A 16,501-nucleotide genomic window follows, 5' to 3' on the forward strand; every position below is an offset into this window, starting at 1 on the left:
GACCTAAAGAAAGAGTTCTATGTGGCTGGGGAGGCCTCACAATCATGGTGGAAGTCAGGGAGGAGCAAGTCACGTCTTACATGGATGGCAGCAGGCAGAGAGAGAGTTGTGCAGGGAAACTCCCATTTTTAAAACCATCAGATCTTGTGAGACTTATTCACTATCACAAGAACAGCATGGGAAAACTTGCCCCCATGATTTAATTACCTCCCACTGGGTTCCTCCCATGAAACATGGGAATTGTGGGAGTTACAATTCAAGATGAGGTTTGGGTGGGGACACAGCCAAGCCATATAATTCCACCCCTGGCCTCTACCTCATGTCCTCACATTTCAAAACCAATCATGTCTTCCCAACAGTCCCCCAAAATCTTAACTAATTTCAGCATTAACTCAAAAGTCCACAGTTTAAAGTCTCACCTGAGACAAGGCAAGTTCCTTCAGCCTATGAGCCTGTAAAATCAAAAGCAAGTTACTTACTTCCTAGATACAATAGGGTACAGGTCTTAGGTAAGTACAGTCATTACAAATGGGAGAAATTGGCCAAAACAAAAGTGCTTACAGGCCCCATGCAAGTCTGAAATCCAACAGGGCAGTCAGATCTTTAAAGCTCCAAAATTATCTCCTTTGACTCCATGTCTCTTATCTGGATCACGCCAATGCAAGAGGTGGGTTCTCACGGTTTTGGGCAGCTCTGCCCCTGTGGTTTTGCGGGGTACAACCTCCTTCCTGGATGCTTTCATGGGCTGGTGTTGAGCATCTGTGGCTTTTCAGGATGCATCGTGCAAGCTGTCAGTGGATCTACCATTCTGGGATCTGGAGAACAATGGCTCTCTTCTCACAACTCCACGAGGCAGCACCCCAGTGGGAACTCTGTGTGGAGGCTCCCACCCCACATTTCCCATCCACAATGCCCTAGAAGAGGTTCTCCGTGAGGGCCCTGTCCCGGCAGCAAACTTCTGCCTGGGCATCCAGGCATTCCCATGCATCCTCTGAAACCTAGGTGTAAGTTCCCAAACCTCAATTCTTGGCTTCTGTGCACCTGCAGGCTCTACACCATGTGGAAGCTCCCAAGGCTTGGGCTTGCACCCTCTGAAGCCATAGCCTGAGCTGTACCTTGTCCCCTTTCAGTCATGGCTGGAGTGGCTGGGATGCAGGGCACCAAGTCCCTACACTGCACATAGAGAGGCTGCTGTGCCCACCCCTATGACTCTGGGATCAGCTCCATGACCTGAGAAGGGGTCAGGACTGGCAGCCTGTCTGGGAGCTGGGAAGGAAAGTTATGGTACCTGTTATGAGCTGAATGTGTCCCCCCAAAATGAATTTGTTGAATCCCGAAACCCCAGCACCACAGAATGTGACTGTATTTGGACACAGGGCCTTTAAGAAGGAATTAAGTTAAATAATATTGCTGGGGTGGGCATTAATCCGATATGAGTGGTGTTCCCATAAGAAGAGAAGATTAGGACACAGACACACACAGAGGGAAAACTGCGTGTTAAGACACAAGGAGGAGATGGCCTTCTACAAGCCAAAGAGTGAGAACTCAGTAGAAACTAACCCAACCCTGGTGATACCTTCATCTTGGACTTCAGACACCAGAACTGTGAGGAAGCAAATGTCTGTCGTATTAGCCACCCTGTCTGTGGTACTTTGTTAAGGAAGCCCTTACAAACAAATATAGGATTCAATAAAAAGAAAATGTGGAACTTCTACTTTTTTTTTTTTTTTTTTTAAGACAGAGTCTTGCTCTGTTGCCAGGCTGTAGTACAGTGGCACGATCTCAGCTCACTGCAACCTCCACCTCCCAGGTTCAAGCAATTCTTCTGCTTCAGCCTCCCAAGTAGCTGGGACTACAGGTGTGTGCCACCATGCCTGGCTAATTTTTTTTTTTTTTTTTGTAATTTTAGTAGAGATGGGGTTTCACCATGTTGACCAGACTGATCTCAAACTCCTAACCTCAGATGATCTGCCCACCTTGGCCTCCCAAAGTGCTGGGATTACAGGAGCGAACCACCACACCCGGTGGAAAATGTGAACTTCTTAAAGAGAAAGTGGCCACAGAGAAATGGCTGGTAAGATTAGATCACAGAGGAGGGAGGAGCAGTGGGAAACATGGACCAAAGCGAGAAGCACCCTTAGGGAGGATGGTGACTGAACACCCCAGTTGCTCTCCTGCCCAACTGAAGCAGGCACCATTTCTGACTTCACATCTTCAGGGTGGTAAAGAGAGAGGGCTGGCCCTGGAGCCACACAACCCTGTTAGGCTATCTCTGAGCTCATTCTGTGGCCTTGGACAAGTCACTTTGCCTCCTGGAGCCTTCAAGAGCCTTAGGTATTCAAATAATAATTTTTCTAAAAGTGTTTTATTAACTGAAATATTATAAAAAGGTAAGTAAATGTGGTGTTGTTGATTGGAGCATCCTGTGATTTGATGCCTCCGGTAGCCAGCTGCAGATCCACAGAGAAAGTGCTCAGCTCCCTGATGTTCTGCTCTCAAACAATACCCAGTCCTTGGCCTTCCTTAGCATCACTTGTGTTTGTCTGGAATCCCTGGAAGCCCAGAGGCAGGGCATGGTCCTTCAGGTAGGAAGAAAAAATTCTAGCCCAAGGCAGTGCTCACCTGTGAGTCTCGGCAGTAAATCCAGCAGCAGGAATGGAGCAGGGTTTGGGGGCCAGAAGGTGGGGAAAGGGGTCAGGAGACCTCAGCAGCCTGCTCTGTCCAAATGCCTGTGCTGGGGAGATCCCAGACTCTGCTCTGTGGAGTGAAGACAAGTCCTGCTTCCCTCAATTCAAGAAGTGACTCTGATGGAGTGAGACAGTAACCTGCTTCAGGACTGTGAAATAGAGACCAGGCACAGCAGGCAGCTACAATGCAAGGAGCTACTCATGCTCCATTTTCAGGAGAATAAGACAGGCTTAGCAGAAAAAATGCTTCCTTGCTGCCTGGAGCCTGTGTTCCCTCCAAATAGCCCCTATCTCCATCTTCAGATCACATTGAGGTCTTAGGCCAAGAAGGACGTGTGGTTATAAAATGTTTCATAAACTCCCAACCTCAAGACCAGAGGATCTGGTTGGCTTGTGGTCTCATTTTACACCAGCCTCAACCATGTCCTACTCAGCTGGAGGCAGGAGGAGGGTTCAGAGGACTTGCTCAGTGTTGAAGAGGAACCAGGTCTGCTCCTGAAATGGTTCCCTATTCCAAACTTGATATAACTGGCAAAACTTAACTCAAATTCAGTCTAATGTGGACCTTAGCTCTTTCATGTGCCTGCACCCAACAAAATGAATTATTTTCTGACTCTGTCACAAGAAGAAGTGGATTTAGATTAATAAGGATCTGCTTTGTGGAGTAAGGTGGGAATTATGGATTATGGAGAGGGAATGGGATTATAAGCAGGGGTCAGGGGGGAAATAATATGGTGGGCAAGTTCCTGGGGCAGTCACATCAATTTTAATACTCTTCATTCTGTACACGGTGTACCTATTCCATTCACCACTGTGTTCAGATGGGAACTGGGGAGACAGGAAGAATAAATGCCCTCACCAAGAGAGTGTGCTAAGGAGTTGGGCAAGTCACTAGGCCAACCAAGGGTCAGTTGTGGTCTCTAAACTGGGGATAATAAGCCTTTCCCTGCTGTGTTTTAGTGGAGATAATGATGATACCATGCCTGAAACCCAGTAGGTCATTACTGATACTCACTGAGCCAAGTGAGGAGAGGGAACTCAAATATTGATTTTGGCTGGATTCCTATTTCATGGTGCCAGTTGCTCACCAGTGGCTTTCTTTCAGCTTCCTGGGCCTCCTGAGACGCAGCTTATATGGTATCCTTGGACTACCCCTGCCACTCTGGGACCAATTGCTCCCCTTGGAATTGTCTGTACCCTGCTCCTTGTTAATCTATAGATGAATTCCTTCTTTTAAAGTTTCCAGCTCTATGACTTTCAGTAAGACACTTGACTTCTCTGAGCCTTATTTTAATTACATATAAACAGAGGTTGTAACATGTATCTTATAGAGTTGGAATAATATAAACTATACAGACTGAGTGACTCATAATTAATTATATCGAAAAAACTGTGGTTATAATTACTTTGTGTGTGCAGGAAAAGGTCACTGTTTTCCCATTACTGTTTTGCTTTCAAAATACCACCTTGTTAGGAAAAATGTTTCTCCTGCAGGGTCTATGACTAACAAAAGGTCTGTCTAGAAACTTCTCTGTCATGTGCTGGGTTTTGGGTCCTTAATCAGTTGTGAGTAATTTTCAAATGAAATTGTGAAAGTTGTATTTTCATCCAAATTTCTGTTTCAGTGTGGCAGATGTCAGTATGGTGGAATCTTCACCTCTTGCCCTACAACCACAGAAATACAAATGAAAATGATCAAATTATAGGAATAAATGTCTAAGTACACTTAAAAACAAGAAACCAGTCTCTATATGACACGAAGGAATAGTAGCAGCTATCATTTATTGAAGATGTCCTGTGCTTTCCATACTGAATCAAGCACTGTAGATGTCAGTTACCTCATTAAATCATGGCTCTGACCCATGAAGGAAAATCTACCATTAACCTTTTACAGGTCAGGAAACCCAAGGCACACAGAGAGTAATGGATTGCTCAACATCACCCAGCTTTTAGAATTAGAACACAGGCAGCCACACTCCAGAGCCTTCACTTTTTATGTGTGTGTGTGTGTGTGTGTGTGTGTGTGTATGAGATGGAGTCTCTCTCTGTCACCCAGGCTGGGGTGCAGTGGCACGATCTTGGCTCACTGCAACCTCCGCCTCTCGGGTTCAAGCAATTCTCCTACTTCAGCCTCCCAAGTAGCTGGAATTCCAGGTGCCTGCTGCCACGCCCGGCTAATTTTTGTATTTTTAGTAGAGATGTGTTTTCGCCATGTTGGCCAGGCTGGTCTCAAACTCCTGATCTCAGGTGATCAGCCCACCTCAACCTCCCAAGGTGCTGGGATTACAGGCCTGAACCTCCGTGCCCAGCCCACAACCTTCACTTTTAATGGTTGCATTAACACTTCTCATAGGATGGAAGAGACATCTATTAAGAAGAAAGCAGCAAAGAAGCCATAGTCTCATTTAGGAGCAGCCTCCACAGTGAGGGTGAGGCAGGTGCCATGCTCCACAAGGCCCTGTTAGCCCACAATCATGTGGGACCTTATTCCTGGAAAGTCAGCAGCACAAGCAGGAATCACCAAAGTTTCAGGGAACAGCAGCACCATGAGAGATACGTAACAAATTCAAGAACAACAATAACTAAAATCAAATAGCAATCAAAGGAGCTTCACATCTGAGGCAATATTTTAAAATAGAATATAAAATGATCTTTAAAATTCATATATTCAATAACTTTATAAAGAAAACAAAACAGAAGTAAATTCATAAAACAATAACAGGCATTTATGACAAAAGAATAGCCCAGGCATGAATAAGAACAGTTATACATGTAGGAAAAATAACAAATCAGAGACTTTGAAAATGAAAATATAATTAATGCTAAAGTAAAAAAAAAAAAAAAAACTAATAGATCGACTAGCTGACTTTATAGAATTAACTAGTAAATTAGTGAGTTGGGTGATTGTGTGAGGGAAATCTCCCAGAACACAGCACACAGAAACACACCAAAATGAAGTGATAGTAATGGGTGTAAATATGGTTATGGTGATGGCAAAAGATATGCCACAAAGTACTTCAGAAAAGTTGGTTTAGCAATACTAATACCTGAAAAAATAAAATTTAAGATAGATAGCACAAATGGATGAAACATTCCTATTCATAAAATAAATATTAACCTGGATGATGTGAGTCACTAATTTTATGCCTCCAAGAAGCATAATTTGAAATACATGACTCAAAAATTGATAGATAGTGTCAGGAAGATGGCAGAATCTGGGCTTTGAGCAGCAAGGTACCTCCCTGTGAACTCCAATCCTTCGATAAAGATCTACTAAGTGCACGGATGCTTATTTCAGTGGAAAATTTTTGTAAAAATCGTGCAAGAAATTTAATTTCAAATTCAGGTTGACTTGGTGCAGTACAGATACAGCCTGAATGTTTGAGAGAACCAGGAGCCTGGGGGCCTCTGAGCCAAAAATTCTCCTTTCCTCACCCATTTCCCCAACTACTGTGACAGAAAGTACTTTGGGACAAGTGAGGAACTGGGGGTCAGTGGATGTTTGAGAAAAGTAAGCCTGTGGGCTTAGGAGTCAGAACGTTTAGGTCTGAATTCCAGCTCTGTGAGTCCTAGCTATGTGTCCCTGGGGACACCATTTAACTTCTCTGTTTCCTGAGTTCCCTCAACTGTGAAATGGAGATATGAAGCGTGCCAACTTCATACTTTTGCTATGGTCATAAAATCTATTAATATATGCAAATTGCTTAATAATAGCTGACTATGCTCCAAAAGTTAGATATTATTGTTAATAGGTAGAGTTTTAGTAACAGCAATAATTTTAAAAAATAGATCCTTTGTTCCTCAAGGACTTATGATACAGTGTGACAACCTTGGCACCATGATGATGAACCTGGGTCATGTGCCCAGTCCTATAATCACAGAGCCATTACCAGCACAAGGATCATAGTACAGGCAGGGCCTCTGGAGGAATCACTGTGACTAGGGCAAGGCACATCCTAATAAGTATCTACACAGATGCTCATGGAAAAGGTGCTCCAAATCTTGTCTCATGCTGGGATGAGAGAGAAGAAAATACTTCCAAGTGGAAATCAATAAGAACAGAAGACATTGGATGTGAGGGTGGGTCCCTTGGATAATACTGGAAAGAGGCTGACTGCCACAAGGCCTGCTCTCTCTCCCGCGGGCACTCATTTGATGCCAGGGTTCCTACGACCCTTTCTCAGCTTACAGTCCCCAGCCAAGAGGAATCTGTGCTGTGTTTGGATCTTCAGGGGCTATAATTCTGGAGTGTGGCAAATCTGAAGTCTCATGGCTGTTGTGGAGCTTTGGGGATGGAACCAAATCCAACCACCGAATGACTCCTGCAAAAAGTCCTTCTGTCTATCAACGAGTAAAAAGCTGGCAAAAGCAAAAAACAAGTACTCTTAGATTTTTCTGAGAAATGAAGTCACAGGGAAAACCAGTGTCCCTAAAATTGAAGAGAGAGACAGGGGGATATAGAGAATCACAACTTACTAGAGAAGAAATTGATGAGCAGAAACCTCTAGGGGAACCAGTGCTGGGGTTAGGAAAACCGAAACTGGAATTGATAAATTGCATGAGGCTCAGTGCAGACAAGTCTGAGAGTTAAAAACTCCAGGAGGACCTAATCACAGAAGGCTCCCACACTTTTTCAGAGTTTTATCTCCAGGAGCCTGACTGGGTCTTCACAGTATTGGAGAAAAATCTCTTTATGCTTCCAGCAGGGGGAGGAGAAAAGGAACCATTTTGAAATACACTAGAGCATTCAGAAAATATTTATAAATCATACATCTGGTTAAGGATTAATGTCCAAAACATATAAAAACTCAAATAATCCAATTTAAAAATGGGCAAAGGACCTGAACAGATAATTCTCAAAAGAAGACATAAAAATGGCAAGTAGGTACATGAAAGAAATGCTCAGCATCACTAATCATTAGGGAAATGCAACTTAAATACACAATGAGATATCATCTCACACCTGTTAGAATGGTTTTGTTAAAAAGATAAAAGACCACAGGTGTTGGAGAGGATGCAGTTAAAAGAGAACTCTTATGCACTGTGAGAAATAATGTAAATTCATACCATCATGATGGAAAATGGCATGGAGATTCCTCATTTTGTTCCTCTTAACAAGGCCTGCCTTGAGGAGAAACTGTTTTACCAGAGTCTAACCTGTAAGCATGTTTCAGAGCACAGAAAGCTCCTACAGTTTTCTAAGTTTCATCTCCAAGTGCTTGACTGGGTCTTCACAGTAACGTGCTTGGGGGAAGAAAAATATCCAACTCTAGCGCCTGTTAGCTTTCCACATGGGGGAAGGGAAATACCCCACTCCAGCTCCCTCTAGCCTTCCACATAGGGGAGGAAAAATACACAACTCTAGATCCCTCCAGCCATTTTGACCCACCCAAGTGGGGAAAACTGAGAAGTCCTAGTGAAGTTCACAGGGGCACCAAAAGACTAGTACCCAATTACAGTAGTATAGAATGTTTCTCCTCCCGTACACCTTACCACAACATCATTAAAGTACCATTTACAGTAGTTCCCTCTACTAAGTACATCATGTACAGCTATGGAAAAAAATTACAAAGCATATTAAAAGGCAAAAAAATAAAGTTCGAAGAACACAAAACAACGATCAGAACTAAAGTCAGATATGGCAGGAATGTTAGAATTATCGAGCAAGGAATGTTTTTAAACTATTCTTAACATGCTAACGACTTCAATGAAAAGAAGTAAATGTGCAAGAAGAGATGGATAATGTAAGGAGAAAGATGCAAATTCTAAGAGAGAATAAAAATATATTCTAGAGATAAAGCACTAAAAGAAATGAAAGATGTCTTTGGTGTTCTCATTAATAGACTGGACATAGTTCAGAGGAAAGAATTTCTGAGCTTGAGATTATGACAATAGAAACCTCAACACTGAAAAGCAAAGAGAAAACTGAAAAAAAACCACAAAAACAGAATACACTATCCAAGAACTGTTGCACAGCTATAAAAGGTATAACATACACATAATGGGAATGCCTAAGGAAAAGAAATAAGAAAGGAACAGAAATATTTGAAATAATAATGGATAAGAATTTTCCCCAAGTTCTTGTCAGACATCGAATCACAGATCCAGGAAGCTCAGAAAACGCAAAGTAGGATAAATACAGAAAAAAATAATAATAATAAGCACATTGTATCCAAACTTCAGAAAATTTAAGCCAAAGGAAAAAAAATCTTCAAAGAAGCCAGAGGGGGAAAAAAACCACTAATCTAAAGAGGAGAAAAAAAATAAGAATTTCATATGATTTCTTCTCAGAAACCATGCAAACAAAAAGAGAATGATGTGAAATATTTTGTGTGAAAGAAAACAGCCATCAGCTTCAAATTCTGTATCTCAAGAAAATATCCTTAAAAAGTGAAGGAGAAATAGAGACTTTCTCAGAAAATTGAGGAAATTACCAGTAAACCTGCCTTGCAAGAAATGTTAAAAGAAGTTCTTTAGGCTGGGCATGGTGGGGGGTGGCTCATGCTTGTAATCCCAGTGCTTTGGAAGGCCAAGGCAGTAGAATTGCTTGAGGTTGGAGGCCAGGAATTTGATATCAACCTGGGCAATATAGTAAGACTCTGTTCTCTACAAAAAAATAAAATAAAATAAAAAATAAAATAGCTGTGTGTGGTGGCACATGCCTCTAGTCCTGGCTACTTAATAGGCTGAGGAGGGAGGATAGCTTGAGCCTAGGAGTTTGAGGTTACAGTGAGCTATGAGCTGCACTCCAGCCTGAGTGACAGAGTGAGACTTTGTCTCTAAGAAATAAAAGTTAAAAAAAAAAAAAAGAAGAAGAAGAAGGCTGGGCGAGGTGGCTCACGTCTGTAATCCCAGCACTTTGGGAGGCCGAGGCGGGCGGATCACAAGGTCAAGAGATCGAGACCATCCTGGTCAACATGGTGAAATCCCGTCTCTACTAAAAATACAAAAATTAGCTGGACCTACTGGCACGTGCCTGTACTTGGGAGGCTGAGGCAGGAGAATCGCTTGAACCCAGGAGGCAGAGGTTGCAGTGAGTCAAGATCAAGCCACTGCACTCCAGCCTGGTGACAGAGCAAGACTCTGTCAAAAAAAAAAAAAAAAAAAAAGTACTTCATGGAGCAGGAAAATACTATAGATCAATAATATAGATCAGAAACTCAAATCTACATGAAGAAAAACATTGGAGAATAAGTGAAGCTAAAATAAGCTTTTGTTTTTAATTGATCTAACAGAAAACAGTCTGTCTAAAATAATAATAGCTAAAATGGATTCAATTATATATATACACACACACGTAATTTTTGTATATATATATATATGCTTATATATAAGTGAAATGAATGAAAGCAATAATATAAAAGATGGGGAGAGGATTAGGAATATTTTATTATAAGGTGCTTGTACTACCCATAAAATGGTATAGTGTTATTTGAAAGTGGACTTGAGTTAGTTGTAAATGAATTTTGCAAACTCCAGGGCAACTACTAAAAAAGCTTTTTTAAAAAGTATAACTCATAGACTAAGAAAGGAGAAAAATGAAATTTACAAAAGACTCAACTGAAACCATAAATGACAGAAATAGGGTAGAAGGCAAAGGTAGAAATAAATAGTAAGGGCAAAAAATAGAAAACAGTAACAAATGTGGTAGATATTAATTGAACTAAGTCAATAATCACCTTAAAACCTCAATTGCCTGAATATTTCAATTAAAAGACAGATTGGAATAGTGGATCATAAAACAAGACCTAACTCTATTTTGTTTATAAGAAACCCACTTTAACTACAGAGGCACATATAGATTAAAAGTAAAGGGATAGAGTAAGGCATACTATGTTAAAACTAATCAAAAAGAAAGCAGGAGGAATAATATTAATTTCAGACGGAGCAGACTTCAGAGCAAGGAGAGAGAGACATTACATCATGATAAAAGAGTCAATTCTCCAAGAAGACATAATAATCCTTAATGTGCATGCACCTGACAACAGAACACCAAAATACATGAGGCAAAAATATATAGAACTGCAGAAGAAATAGATTAATCCAATATTACGGTTGGAAACTTTAGCACCCCTCCATCAGAATCAGATGGCTTCACCAAGCAGGAAGTCTGTAAGAACATAGTTGAACTCAGCAGCACTATTAATCAACTGGATACAACTGACACCTATGGAGTGCTTCATTCAACAACAGCAGAATACACATTCTTCTTGAGTTTGCATGAAATGCTCACCAAGATAGACCATATTTGTATAAAATAAATTTATATAAATATTTATTTATATATAAATATACAAATTTATATTTATTTTTATAAATATGTAAATTTATATTTATATATAAACTTATATTTTATATAAAAGCAGAAATCTTTTCAACTGAAAAATGTAAATTCAGAGAAAATGAACAAAACCAAAGTTGGTTCTTTGAAAAAAAACAATAAAATTGATAAGCCTGTAGCCAGGCTAAAAGAAAAAGAAAACATGAATTACTAATATTAGAAATGAAAGGGGGATATCACTATAGATTTCAAGAACAATAAAAGTATAAGAAAGGAACTTTATGAATACCCTATGCTCACAAAGTTGATAATCCATATGAAATAGACAAATTCTTTGAAAGACACAATCTACCAAAACTCACATAAGAAGAAACAGACAATCTGAATAAGCCTCTTTCTAATGACCTCTCACAACAGAAAGCATCAGGCCCAGATGGGTTTACCAGTGAATTCTACCAAATATTTAACGAAGAAATTATGCCAATTATTTACACTCACTTTGAGCATATAGAAGCAGAGTAAATGCTTCCTAACCCATTTCATGAGGCCAGTATTAACCTAATATAAAAACCAGACAGACCCGTATCTCTCAGGAGCATAGATGCAAAACTTGTCAAAAAATATTAGCAAATTGAATCCAAAAATATGTATAAAGAATTATACGTGATAATCAAATGAGATTTATCCCAGGTATTCAAGGCTGGTTCAACATTTGAAAATCAAAAAGCTAAAGAAAAATTATATAGCCATATCAAAAGATGCAGAAAAATATCTAACAAAATACAACACAAATTTCTGATACAAACTCTCAGCAAACTAGGAATAGAGATCAACTTCCTCAACTTGATAAAGAACACTTACAGAAAAACCTATAGCTAACATCATATTTAATGGTGAGAATCCTGAATCATTTCTTCTAAGATCAGAAACATGGCAAAGATGGCTTCTTTCATCATTCCTTTTCAAAATTGTGCTGGAAGTCCAAGCTAATTCAATAAGGCAAAAAAAGGAAATTAAAGGAATACAGATTGGGAAGGAGGAAAAAATAAAACTGCCTTTGTTCACAGATGACATAATTGCCTATGTGAAAAATCCGAAACGATTGACAACAATAACAAAAACTCCTAGAAATATTAAGTAATTGTAGTAAGGGTGCAGGATACAAAGTTAATATACAAAGTCAGCCCCTTTCCTATAAATCTGCAATAACTGAACAAGTGGAATTTGAAATTAAAAACACTTTACTATTGACATTAGCATACCCCAAAATGGAGTACTTAAGTATAAATCTAACAAAATATGTGCATGACCTATATGAAGAAAACCATAAAATTTTGATGAAACATATTAAAAAAATAATAAATGGAGATGTATTTCATATTCAGAGATAAGAAAATTCAATATTGTCAAGATGTCAGTTCTCCCAACTTGATGTATAGAGTCAACACAATCCCAATAAAAATTCAAGCAGTTTATTTTGTGGATATCACCATATGCTTTTAAAGTTTAGACTGAAAGGCAAAAGGCACAGAATGGTCAACTCAATATTGAAGGAGAAGAAAAAGGATTGACACTACCCAACTTCAAGACTTACTATAAAGCAACAGTAAGTAAGACAGTGTGGTATTAGTGAAGAAATAGACAAATTGATCAAAAGAACAGAATGGATAGCCCAGAAATAGACCCACATAAATATAGTCAGCTGATCTTTGACAAAGAAACAAAGGCAATACAAAGGAGAAAAGGTAGACTTTTCAACAAATGGTGCTGGGGTAACTGGACATTCACATGCCAAAAAAAAACAAAAAAGAATTTAGATACAGACCCTTCACTAAAATGAACTAAAAAATGGATCACATTCCTAACTATAACACAAAACTATAAAATTCCTAGAAGATAGCATATGAGAAAGCCTAGATGACCCTAAGTGTGGCAGTGACTTTAGATGCAATACCAAAGGCACAATCCATGAAAGTAAAACTTAATAAGGTGAATTTATTACAATTAAAGACTGCTCTGCAAAAGATAATGTCAACATAATGAAAAGATAAGCCACAGACTGGGAGGAAATATTTGCAAAAGACATAAATGATTTTTAAAAACTGTTTTCCAAAATATACAAAAAACTCTAAAAACATATGAAAACAAACAATCTGATTGAAAAATGGGCAAAAGACCTAAGAGACACCTTACCAGAGAAGACAGTATGCAGCTTGGCAAGTAAGCATATAAAAAGATGTTCAACATCATAAGTCATTAGGTAACTGCAAATTAAAACAACAGTGAGATACCACTACACGTCTATTAGAATGGCCAAAGTTCAAAACATTGACAACAGCAAATGCTGGTGAGGATGTGGAGCAACAGGAATTCTCATTCATTGCTCATGGGAATGCAAAATGGAATATCCACTTTGAAAGGTAGTTTGGCAGTTTCTTACAAAACCAAACACACTCTAACCATACAGTCCAGCAGTTGTGTTCCTTGGTATTTATCCAAATGAGTTGAAAGCTTATTTCCACACAAAAACCTGCACATGGATGTTTATAGCAGTTTTATTCATAATTTCCAAAACTTGGAAGCAATCAAGATGTCTTTCAGTAGGTGAGTGGATAAACTGTGCTTCATCCAGACAATGGAATGTTATACAGCACTGAAAAATGAGCTATCCAGCCATGGAAAGACATAGAGGAAGCTTAAATGCATATTACTGAATGAAAGAAGCAGATTTGAAAAGGCTAAATATTGTATGATGCCAACTATGAGACATTCTGGGAAAGGCAAAACTATGGAGACAGGAAAAAGATGAATTGTTGTCAGGGGTTGGAAGAAAAGAGGCTAGGGCCAGGCACGGTAGTTCACGCTTGTATTCCCAGCACTTTGGGAGGCCGAGGCAGGTGGATCACGAGGTCAGGAGTTCGAGACCAGCCTGACCAACATGGTGAAACCCCGCCTCTACAAAAATACAAAAATTAACACAGCATGGTGGCACGCAACTGTAATCCCAGCTACTCAGGAGGCCGAGGCAGGAGAAACACTTAAACCCGGGAGGCAGAGGTTGCAGTGAGTGGAGATCATGCCACTGCATTCCAGACTGGGTGACAGAGTGAAAGAAAGAAAGAGAGAAAGAGAGAGGGGGGAGAGGGGGGAGGGGGGAGGGAGGGAGGGAGGGGAGGGAAGGAAGGAAGGAAAGGAAAGGAAGAAAAGAGAAAGAAGGAAAGAAAGAAAGAAAAGAAAGAAAGAAAGAAAGAAAGAAGGAAAGAAAGAAGGAAAGAAGAAAGAAAGAAGGAAGAAAGAAAGAAAGAAAGAAGAAAGAAAGAAAGAAAGAAAGGAAAGGAAGAAAGAAAGAAAGAAAGAAAGAAAGAGAAGAGAAAGAAAGAAAAGAGAAAGAGAAAGAAAGAAAAAGAAAGAGAAAAAGGAAAAGGAAGAAAGAAAAGAAAGAAAGAAGGAAAGACAGCTCGCGCCACCTGGACTAGGTGGAGCATGCGGATTTTTAGGACAGTGAAACTATTCTGTACAATATTGCAATGGTGGATGCATGTTATTATACATTCATAGAGTGTGCAACACCAAGGGGGTATATAGGAACTCCCTGTACTTTCTGTTCAATTTTACTGTGAACCTAAAACTTCTCTAAAAAGTAGTTCAGTAGGGGTGTGTGTGTGTGTGTGTGTGTGTGTGTGTGTAAGTCCCTCTGGTAACCAGGCATGAAGGCATGCACCCGTAGTCCCGGCTACCAGGGAGGCTGAGGTGGGAGGACTACTTGAGCTCAGGAGTTCAAGGACAGCGTGGACAATACAGAGAGACCCTGTCTCTTGAAGAAACAAAGTCTCGGCACTTCCAGAGTCTGGTGCGGCCCACCGCGGGAGATGAGTGCCGAGTGGGGAGACTTTGTTCAGCGTCCCGGTCCTGCGACGTCGCCAACCGGGGAGGAGGCCGCTTCTCGGTTTCTGAAGGCCCCTGGGAGTCCGAGCCTGGGCAGGAGGCTGGCAGCAGCATGGGGACCTGGAGGGCAGGGGCGGTCTGCGGGGCAGCCATGGGACTCCCTCCCTGCCCCGCTGAGGCCACTCTGGGATTTGGGGGCCGTGGATTTGGGCCACCGCTGGAGCTGTGTCCCTGTGTGGCCCATCAGAAGCCAGTCCCCCACCGTTCACCTAGGCCGGTACCCTGCTGAGCACCTATTACGTGCAGTGTTATTCTGGGTTCCTGGGATGCCACTGCGTGAGACAGACACACAAACTCTCAGCCCAGAGGGGAGAAGTCCCTATTAATCTGGTATGATCCTCCTTCTGCCCGGCGCTCAATAACCCCATTGTTTCCAGACAACAGACCAACAACGTTCTTCACGTGCAGGCAGCCTGGCATGGCCTGGCATCTTCCAGGACACTCCCCTTGTCTCTGCTACAACCTCTTTGGCCTTTTACTTCTTGAATGTGTGGTTCCTTGGGTAACGGTGCCCTCTTTGGTCTGGTTAATTTCCCTCCTTAGGATTTCTTGTATTAGGGCAATCCTTGCTAGTTTCTGTGGTACAATTTACCTCTTCATGAGTTTTTCGGACTACCACACACTGGTTCCTAGCACTTAGCACAGCTGTAACCTTATAGTTATTTGAGTGCAAGTTACACAAGAACAAGAATTTTCCCCCCTAATTTCTAGTACCAACTACATTGCTTGGCACAGAGTAAGGTTCAATAAATATTTGTTGGCTGAGAGGCAAATGTATTTGTAATTATCATGTGAGATACCTGGTGTAAGAAAAGGGAATACCTGCCTGGCAGATGTGACTTAATTTGCCTCCTCCAGGATATGGCTTTTTTTTTTTTTTTTTTTTTTTTTGCAGAGTCTTGCTCTGTCACCCAGGCTGGAGTGCAGTGGCGCAATCTACACTCACTGCAACGTCTGCCTCCTGAGTTCAAGCAATTCTCCTGTCTCAGCCTCCCCAGTAGCTGGGACTACAGGCGTGTGCCACCATGCCCGGCTAATTTTTCATATTTTTAGTAGAGATGGGGTTTCACCGTGTTGGCCAGGATGGTCTCGGTCTCCTGACCTCGTGATCTGCCTGCCTCAGCCTCCAAAGTGCTGGGATTACAGGCGTGAGCCACCGTGCCTGGCCAGGATATGGCTTTTAAGTTGAGATCTTCAGGGTGAGCAGGGCAGAAGGCTCCCTTGAAGCCAGGAGCTCAAGCACGACCTGGGCAAAATAGTGAGACTCTGTTTCTTCAAAAACATACAGTTTAGCAGGGCATGCTGGCATGCACCTGTAGTCCCAGCTACTTGGGAGGCTGAGGTGGGAGGATCCTTGAGCCTAGGAGTTTGAGGCTATAGTGAACGATGATCATGCCACTACATTCCAGGCTGGAAGACGGAGTGAGACCTGACCATATATGTGTACATATATTATTTTTACACAATTGGAGATTGAAATATAATCTATAATTGGGTTTTCATTTACTGTATTTGAATTTTTGCCTATGTTGCAAAATGTTCCACAATATGGTTTTTAATATTTAGTTTATTTTTTTCCAACTTATAC

At 41.0% G+C, this 16,501-nt stretch overlaps 1 protein-coding gene across 1 annotated transcript in view; it reads right to left on the reverse strand.

Annotated features, from left to right (window-relative positions):
• The window catches only part of NSFL1C (NSFL1 cofactor), a 401,445-nt gene extending 385,833 nt beyond the window's left edge, over nucleotides 1-15,612 (reverse strand). Inside the window, exon 1 of the mRNA XM_050745194.1 lies at nucleotides 15,609-15,612. The gene's annotated coding sequence lies outside the window, so the exon portion shown is untranslated. The remainder of the gene's footprint in view (nucleotides 1-15,608) is intronic.
• Between the last annotated feature and the right edge of the window lie 889 nt (nucleotides 15,613-16,501).

Source organism: Macaca thibetana, chromosome 10 (genome assembly GCF_024542745.1).
Source record: "Macaca thibetana thibetana isolate TM-01 chromosome 10, ASM2454274v1, whole genome shotgun sequence".
In the NCBI taxonomy this organism is placed as follows: domain Eukaryota; kingdom Metazoa; phylum Chordata; class Mammalia; order Primates; family Cercopithecidae; genus Macaca; species Macaca thibetana.